This window comes from Crinia signifera, chromosome 2 (genome assembly GCF_055691185.1).
Source record: "Crinia signifera chromosome 2, ASM5569118v1, whole genome shotgun sequence".
Classification (NCBI taxonomy): Eukaryota; Metazoa; Chordata; class Amphibia; order Anura; family Myobatrachidae; genus Crinia; species Crinia signifera.
In genome coordinates this window covers 133,989,437-133,997,983 of record NC_139218.1, presented here as the reverse complement: position 1 = coordinate 133,997,983, position 8,547 = coordinate 133,989,437, and the positions used below count along the sequence as shown (strand labels likewise).

General features: G+C 40.6%; 1 long non-coding RNA gene across 1 annotated transcript; it reads left to right on the top strand.

Annotated features, from left to right (window-relative positions):
* The first annotated feature begins 2,484 nt into the window (after positions 1–2,484).
* Positions 2,485–7,242, top strand: LOC146058870 (uncharacterized). The gene is made up of 3 exons (XR_014470015.1): positions 2,485–2,600; positions 5,741–5,914; positions 7,065–7,242. It is a non-coding gene; the product is annotated as an uncharacterized LOC146058870 (long non-coding RNA).
* The last annotated feature ends 1,305 nt before the right edge of the window (positions 7,243–8,547 follow it).

The window sequence follows — 8,547 nt, the reverse complement described above, 5'->3', positions numbered from 1 at the left end:
TTATGAAAGAATCTGGAATTGCTCCCAGTACTGGCCACAAAGCCCAACTGGCAGTAACACTGATGGATCCCTTACATGGGCCGACGAGTGAAGTGTCAGGGTTAGTGTTCCCATTGAGAACACTGGCTGTGAACAATTAACAACCTGCATGCAGGTTATTAATTGCCGCCGGATTCAGACCGGCAGGGCCATGCATTTAAATTGCTGTGCGGTCTACACGCAATTTACATGCATTTTCAGTTATTTCCTGAGCAATTTAGTAAAATCGCTCAGAAAATGCCTGAAAGTCGGCCCATGTGTAGGGCCCATAAGTGTGAATCCTCTGACAGCAGCCCTAAGACCAACCACACTTATAATATTTCCTCTTATAACATCCCCAAGAATAACCATCCTGATAGCAGTCCAAAAAGTGGCCATTAAATCAGACCCAAAGCTAGTCCTTCTGACATAAGCCCAAAGAGCAGTCATGCTGGTAGTAGGCCTACAGATAGCCCTCTGACACCAGAGCTAAGAGCAGCCACACTGGCACTAGTCCTAAGAATATCCCCTCTCAGACCAGCCCAAAGAGTAGTCCCTCAGACACCAGTCCTAGTAGAAATCCCTCTGGCATCAGTCCTAAAAGTAGTCATACTGGCACCAGTCTTATTATTATTAACAGTTTCTTATATAGCGCAGCATAATCCATTGCGCTTTACAAAAGGAGACAGTGATACAACAAACAGGGTATTTACAGAAAGTCAATCGGTAGGAGGGCCCTGCTCGCAAGCTTACAATCTATAGGGAAATAGGCATTGATACATAAGGATAGATACTGTATTATTTATTGCATCGATTCCACCAGAATACAAGGTTCCGTAACTGGTTCTGGAATTTGATAAGCTTGCCTGAAGAGATGAGTTTTCAGGGAATGCTTATAGGTTTGGAGACTGGAGGAGAGTCTTATTGTGCTTGGGAGGGCATTTCACAGAGTGGATGCAGCCCGAAGAAAGTCCTGCAATCGGGAATGGGAGCGAGTTATGAGTGTGGATGAGAGACGCAGATATTGGTAAGAGCGTAGAGGTCAGATTGTAAGATATTTTGAGATAAGAGAAGATATGTATGTTGGTGTAGTTTGGTTTATGGCTTTGTGTGTAAGTAAAATATTTTGAATTGAATACAGTAGAATACAGGTAACCAATGCAGTGACTGACAGAGTAGCTTTGTAGACGATGAAAGTCTGGCTAGAAAGATTAGCCTCGTAGCTGCATTCATGATGGACTATAGTGGTGAGAGTTTGTATTGGGGAAGGCCAATAAGGAGACTAGTGCAATAATCAATGCGTGAGATAATCAGAGCATGGATGAGAGTTTTTGCAGTTTCTTGTGTAAGGTAAGGGTGAATTTTGAATATGTTTTTTAGGTGCATGTGGCATGATTTTGAGACAGATTGAATGTGGGGTACAAAGGAGATTTCAGAGTCAAGGATAACACCTAGGCAGCGAGCTTGAGAGGTAGGAGTGATTTTCATATTCTCAACAGCAATAGAGATATCAGGTTGGTAACTACTATTTATTGGCAGAAATATAATTAATTCTATTTTTGAAATATTAAGTTTGAGGTGGCGAGATGACATCCAGTATGAAACAGCAGAAAGGCATTCAGAGACACGGCTCAATACAGATGGGGACAGGTCCGGGGAGGATAGGTAGAGCTGAGTATCATCCACATACAGATGATACTGAAATTCAAAAGATTAGTTTGCTAAGAGATGAGGTATAGATTGAGAAAAGCAGAGGACCTAAAACTGAACCCTGAGGTACTCCAACTGAAAGAGGTAGCGAAAAGGAGGTAGAATCAGAGAAACAAACACTAAAGGAGTGGTTAGATAGGTAGGATGAGAACCAAGAGAGGGCTGTGTCTTTAAGACCTAGGGATTGTAGTGTTTGTATGAGAAGTGTGTGGTCAACAGTGTCAAAAGCAGCAGACAGATCTAGAAGAATTAGTAGTGAATAGTGGCCTTTAGACTTAGCAGTGACCAGATCATTCACAACTTTAGTCAGTGCTGTCTCTGTGGAGTATTATGCACGAAAGCCTGACTGAAGCGGGTCCAGTAAGTTGTGCGAGTTAAGAACGTGTGTGAGGCTAGTGTAGGCAAGTCTTTCAAGTAGTTTGGACGTGCATGGAAGTTGAGAGATGGGTCTTAAGAGTAACCACTAAGGCAACAGTCCTAGGAGTAGCCCCTCTAACACCAGTGCTAAGAGCAGCCCAAGATAGCTAACACCATTAGATACAAAAATGCAATTTTAAGGATATTATCAGACCCTTCTCGACTAAAAAACACTTGCACATGCACACTAGTTTGGCAGGGTCTAAACCTTGAACTAAACTTCCTAAGGAAACCATCTTGCATCCATCTAAAACATTATTATATGCATTTCACTGTTGTAGGCAACGACCCTCCTGCATCTCCAGCCAAAACTCTCAAAGGATTCTGCGCTGCGAGAGCCACAGGTCTATACCCAGTAGATGGTGAAAAGAATGCTTACTGGAACTGCTACAAAGGAATCACATACAAACAGTATTGTTCAGCCGACCTTATCTTTGACGTGCACTGTGAATGCTGTATGTAATTTCATTTCTAGACTTTGTGTACATGATATGCTCATGAAAATGAAATGTACATGTGGGATGCAATACTCTTGTTAAATTATTGGATTATTCACTGGAATTCAAATAAATATTGTGATGGAAAATGGTGCAAAAATTGTTATACCTACAGATAAAGCCACTATCACTGTTGCTGCATCACTCATGCTTGTTTGTTGCACCAATGTCACACCCGTGGCGTGGAATTGCTATCACCTCTCAATGCAGTTCTTTGAGCCCTGGGAGTGAAACACATTTATTGCATGTGCCAATTGGCTTGGCAATGATGAGCGTGGCGTGGCTACACCTGTACATGTGTGGAGAACAGTTTTTGTAGCTAGATGGGGTCAACTAATTCAAATAGTCTATGTTTTATAGATTCATATGATGTATTTTCTTAGCTATCCTATAAGTGATTATCTCTTTATTAATATTTAGATAATACCTCTCTGGGGTGCAGCTAGTTATAGCTACCATAGAGTTACAGCTCTTTGCATGTTATATGATGACAAAAGGAGATTAAAGAAAGTGTGAATGAATATTACAGTGAAAGCAGAGCTCATAGGAACATTCTAAAATTTATCTGCCATGGGACTGTGGTTGCCATGGTAGTCACATATCGCTGTGAAATTTAAGATGGATATATCTGTCTGGGAGGCGGCCTATGTTGCAGCCCTCAGCAGGCGATGCCCCTAGATGCATGGCTCATGTGCACAGTGAGAAATCCACCACTGCATACAATCGGGTGTGGTACAGGTGTCAGACAGTCGGGATCCCGACAGTCATTAGCCCGACTGGCCGGACCCAGACAGCATGGTGAGCGCAACTAAGCCCCTTGCGGGCACGGTGGCTCGCTACGCTACTCGAGCCACCTATTCTATTCTCCCTCTATGGGGGTCCTGGACCCCCACAAGGGAAAATAGCAGATGGCCGTCGGGAACCCGGCTCTCTGTGTTTTGACAGTCGGGATCCTGACGTCGGGACCCTGTCCGGCACCCATACAATCATGGTTCAAATGATTGATGAATTTGAAAACATTTTTTTATTGCACAATACCCCTTGCCTTTTGGAATAATAATAAAATAAGAAAAATCTTTATATATTTGAAGCAAAATACTAATACGAGAGATTTATAAAAAAAAAATATTTTAAGGTAAAACAGTCTTAATTAAGTTTCCCCTGTATTTAGGGCCTGATTCAGGTTGGACAAAAAAAAGCAAAATCTCTCTCTCTCTGCAGGTGTGCAGAGAGAGTTATATTTGGGTGGGGTGTGTTCAAACTAAAATCTAAATTGCAGTGTAAAAGTAATGCAGCCAGTATTTACTCTACACAGAAACAAAATAACTCACACAAATCTAACTCTCTACACATGTTACATCAGCCCCACCTGCATTACACATGTTTTTGTCCATTAAAGAATGCGTTTGCTTTTGTAAACCAACCTGAATCACCCCCTTAATGAGATGCCCCTGCAGCAGATATCAGACATTTCTGCTTTGTTCCCTCCAGAGGTGGATCCAGAGTAAGGGCTGCAGCACAGTCATGACCATGTGCAAAACCATGCTGCACTGCAGATGGGGCAAATGTAACATGTAAGAGTTAGAATTGGATGAGTTATTTTGTTTCTTGCAGGGTAAATACTGGCTACTTTACATTTGCTTCACCTGCAGTGCACATGGTTTTGCCCATTTTGAGAACAAATTTGTCTTACAATTCCGGTCTGAATTAGGCCCAATGTTACACACAAAATAGAGGTCCCAATAATACCACCTTTGTCTGTATTATCTAGTCATTGGGAATAGTGTGCATATGCTGTAGTAAAATTGCTCATGCATTGCATTGCCATATTAACAATGGTCTCCACATAAGGATAAGCCCATCATCATGGTGGCAAGATGATGACCAGCCTCCCAGGTGGTGACACTGTTGGCCATAAATCATAATAATAATGGTCACACTGATAATAGCTCCTCTGTTACTCACTTTAGGCCAGGGGTGGCCAAACCTGTCCTCCAGATCTACCAACAGTTCATGTTTTTCAGGCAACCTGTGGGTCTATAGTATAAATGAATGCTGCAGGTTTGAAAATGTGACAGTTAGGGTGCATACACACTGTACACTTTTTTTTGACCAATTTGGTTGAAAGACATTTCCATTGAACCCAGTGTCCTGGACTAAAGATGTTGACGAAAGATATTGACGACAGACGAAAGAAGAAAGATCTAGCTACAGCTTATAGGCTCTTTTTTAAATATATTCAAATTAACTGGCATGCACAGTTGACGAATAATCTTGATGAACAACTGGCGGGTATGCGCATCATCATTCATCGTTTGTTTGTTGACAAATCTTTTGTCAACATCTTTCGTCCAGGACTATGCTTTCAACCAAATTGGTCAAAAAAATTGTACAGTGTGTATGCACCTTTAGTAATGACTACAGATGTGCACAAGCTAGGTGATTTAGAAAACAAGGACCGTTGGTAGATCTTGAGGACTAGTTTGGCCACCCCTGCTTAAAGGTGCCCATACATGTTACAATTATTATATACAATATTGTATATAATATTGCATCTCGATTTTGCGATGAGATGAGGTCTAGTACAAAAAGTATGTGCTGCACATCCTTTTTGTTCTAGATCTCATCTTATCTAATCTCATAACAAAACCGAGATGCAATGAGATGCAATATTGTATACAAAATTGTATACAATAATTGTAACGTGTATGGGCACCTTTAGGACCAAGATAATTTTCATAGTTTTCAGGCATACTGTACTGGACTATAGTTTGATGGTGCTAGCAGGTTCAGGTGGACAATGATGCGCAAATTGCAGAATTTGATGCAAAGGCAGGACCATGATGACATGATGACCAGCAATTCAATCCACTTCTCCAGTGAAATGTGCAGTGTAGAGGAACATCTTATTTGTACTGTATTTGTATGGAACCATATTTATCTATGAGTTTGAGAGAACTAGTATCCTACAGTATATTCCATATGCTTTTCTATGAATCATTATCTAATCTAAAACATTTTTATATTTTTGATAACTGTTGAATCATCTATTACACATTAAGGATGCAAATCAAGTAGAACTTTATTTACTGTTGCAGGCAACTACCCTCCTGCATCTCCAGACAAAACTCTAAAGGAATTCTGTGCCGGGAGAGCCACAGGTCTATACCCAGTAAATGGTGATAAGAATGCTTACTGGAACTGCTACAAAGGAATCACCTACAAACAATACTGCCCAGCTGATCTTGTCTTTGACATGAACTGTAAATGTTGTACGTAATTTAAATACTAGGCTTTAAAAAAAAAATACATATTTTTAAATGATTATATTATTCCTTGGAGGCCAATAGTTCTTTCTTTTGATGGAAAATTGTGCAAAAAAGTCACGTGGTATACATGTGTTATCTATATGTGTGCGTAACAGTTTTTTTGTAGCTCCATGGGCCAAGCAACTCAAATAGCCTGTACAAAGTCAGCATAGAACCGTAAGCACACAGGAGGTGTATAGGATATGCTTATTCTTAGCCACCCTCCTGCAAATCATTATCTCCTTTTCAAATACCCTCTGTAGTGCAGATAGTCCTAGCTACCATATGGTCATAGTTCTTAGAATGTATTGTAATACAGGTGCACCCCCGAAAATCTGGCTCATTTGGGGGCCGATTCGGCTCCGTCTCCGATGGTGGGGGACTGCGCATGTGCATTTACATTAATGCACATGTGCAGACCCCCGCAGCGTGCGCCTTCAGCAAAATTTTCATTTGCTGGGGTACTAGCTGCCTGATTGACAGACAGGGGGTATTGCGGGAGGAACACCTAGCGTTTCATGGACGTGCCCACAAAAATGGTAGACTCTCCCATAGAAACACTGGAAGGTCCCCAGGGAACACAGGCTCAGAGCAGGCAGATGACATCACATGATATCATACCCTGCTTACTAACTGAGCCCTCCCAAAGCCTAACTGAGCACCCGCACAGCCTAACTGAGCCTTTCCACAGCCTAGCTTCCCCTGCAGCCTTACTTGCCTCTAGCACCTGATGTATCTGGATTAAAAGAGGTGTCGGACAATCAGGTGCCCAATAATCGGTGGTGTACCTGTAGTAGAAGAAGAAAGAAAGAGGCAATGTGACATTGATTATAGAATGTGTATGAGTATTCTAAAGCTTCTTTACTTACTGCATTATACTGTATAATTGTATATTCTGACTATGGTTACCGCAGTAGTCACAGAACACTGTGAAAAATATTCTCCCATCCTGTTCTTGTTTAGTTTTCTCTATTGCTAGAGTTCATTGTCTAGTGAGAAAACATAATAACAAATACATAATGATAATAACATTGCCTTGCTCTATAATGAAGTATGTAATTCTAGAATTCCAAGCAAAATGTATCTAACAAATCATAATTTTATTTCTTGGCAGGCAACTACCCTCCAGCCAGCGACTAAGTTGGGGATGAAGGTGATATTGTATTTGAAGTTGTCAAAACCTGTGGACTGCATTGTTTTTCAAGAAGCAAGAATGCTTGGACAAAAGCACTGGGATGGAATCACCCACAATTGTCTTCATATTGTTCATTGAATATATTGGGGGAAATGTAATAGAGTGAGAGATTTGGTTAGAAATCTCCAGGTTTTTTTTTAAAGTGGCAATCATTTACACTGCAAAATCAAATTGGAACTTTCAAAAAACTGTAGATTTCTTACCAAATCTCTCACTTTCTGATTCTCTAACGCTATTACATTTCCCCCATTGACTCGGAGCAGTGGTGTAACTAGATATTTGGAGAATCCATAGAAAAAGTTTCTAAGGGCCCATACGTACCACTCAATAATGAAAAATGTATATAGCACGGTTTACTTTGACAGGGCACCTTTTGGCTGTGGACACCAGCTGTATTACTGCACCTATGATAGTTATGCCTTTGTCTCTAAGTAATTCTCACTACAGCATTACAGTAACCTTGCTACCACAGTAATTTAAAAATTAAAAAGTTTATCACTGTAAGATGTGTTGTCTTTTTCTTAATACACCTGAGTATATTTTATTTAATTTAATAAATGGGTGTAAAGTATAGATTTTCAAATACAATTCACATTTCTCTTTGTAAGTTAAATAATGGTAAAATGGTCAAAGGGCCTAATTTGGTTCTAGTTGTAGAATAGTGAAAATCCTTAGTGGTCGATTTTCACTATTCTGCCATGTGCACACACCACAGCGCATGTGCGTGAGGAGTTAATGTGGGGTCACATTCTAGAAAATGGGTGGGCGTGGTCCAGACAGCCACTGAGAGCTGGAAAATAAGTGCTCCAAGGCATGTTAGAATTACAAATTGTAGTTTTGTGTTTTTTCGCAAGACTACAACTGAAGCTGAATGAGGCCCTAAAATTATTAATCTGCAGGGCAAATCCATTTTATATATGCATGCATATAAACATTATATGTATTTCTTAAAATACAGCAATGATTCTGTGCATTAAATTATAATCCTAACTTAAAACTATATTTTTTTATTCTACTTTTTACAAACATTTTTGATAGCAATGTATTAATTACAGCACATGTAATAACACATTCAATGAACAAGAAAACAAAAAATAACATATACTTGCTTATATGGTGTGTTGCAAAATGTGTAATGAGCAATATTGCGTTTTGCATTCTATTATTACTATTTATCATTCGTGCACCAGAACAGTGGCGTAACTTGCGCTCCGCAGCCCCAGCGGTCGCAGGGGGGAGCAGGCACCACCAGGGTGCAGGTTCACAGCATTGTAACAGAGCCAGCAGCAAGACAGCTGCAGCAGCCAATAAAGATACTCTTCTCCGTCTCTGGCTCTCTGCGTGAGGACGCAGTGACAGGGTCACTGAGCGTCCTCACGCAGACAGCCAGAGAGCACTCCCC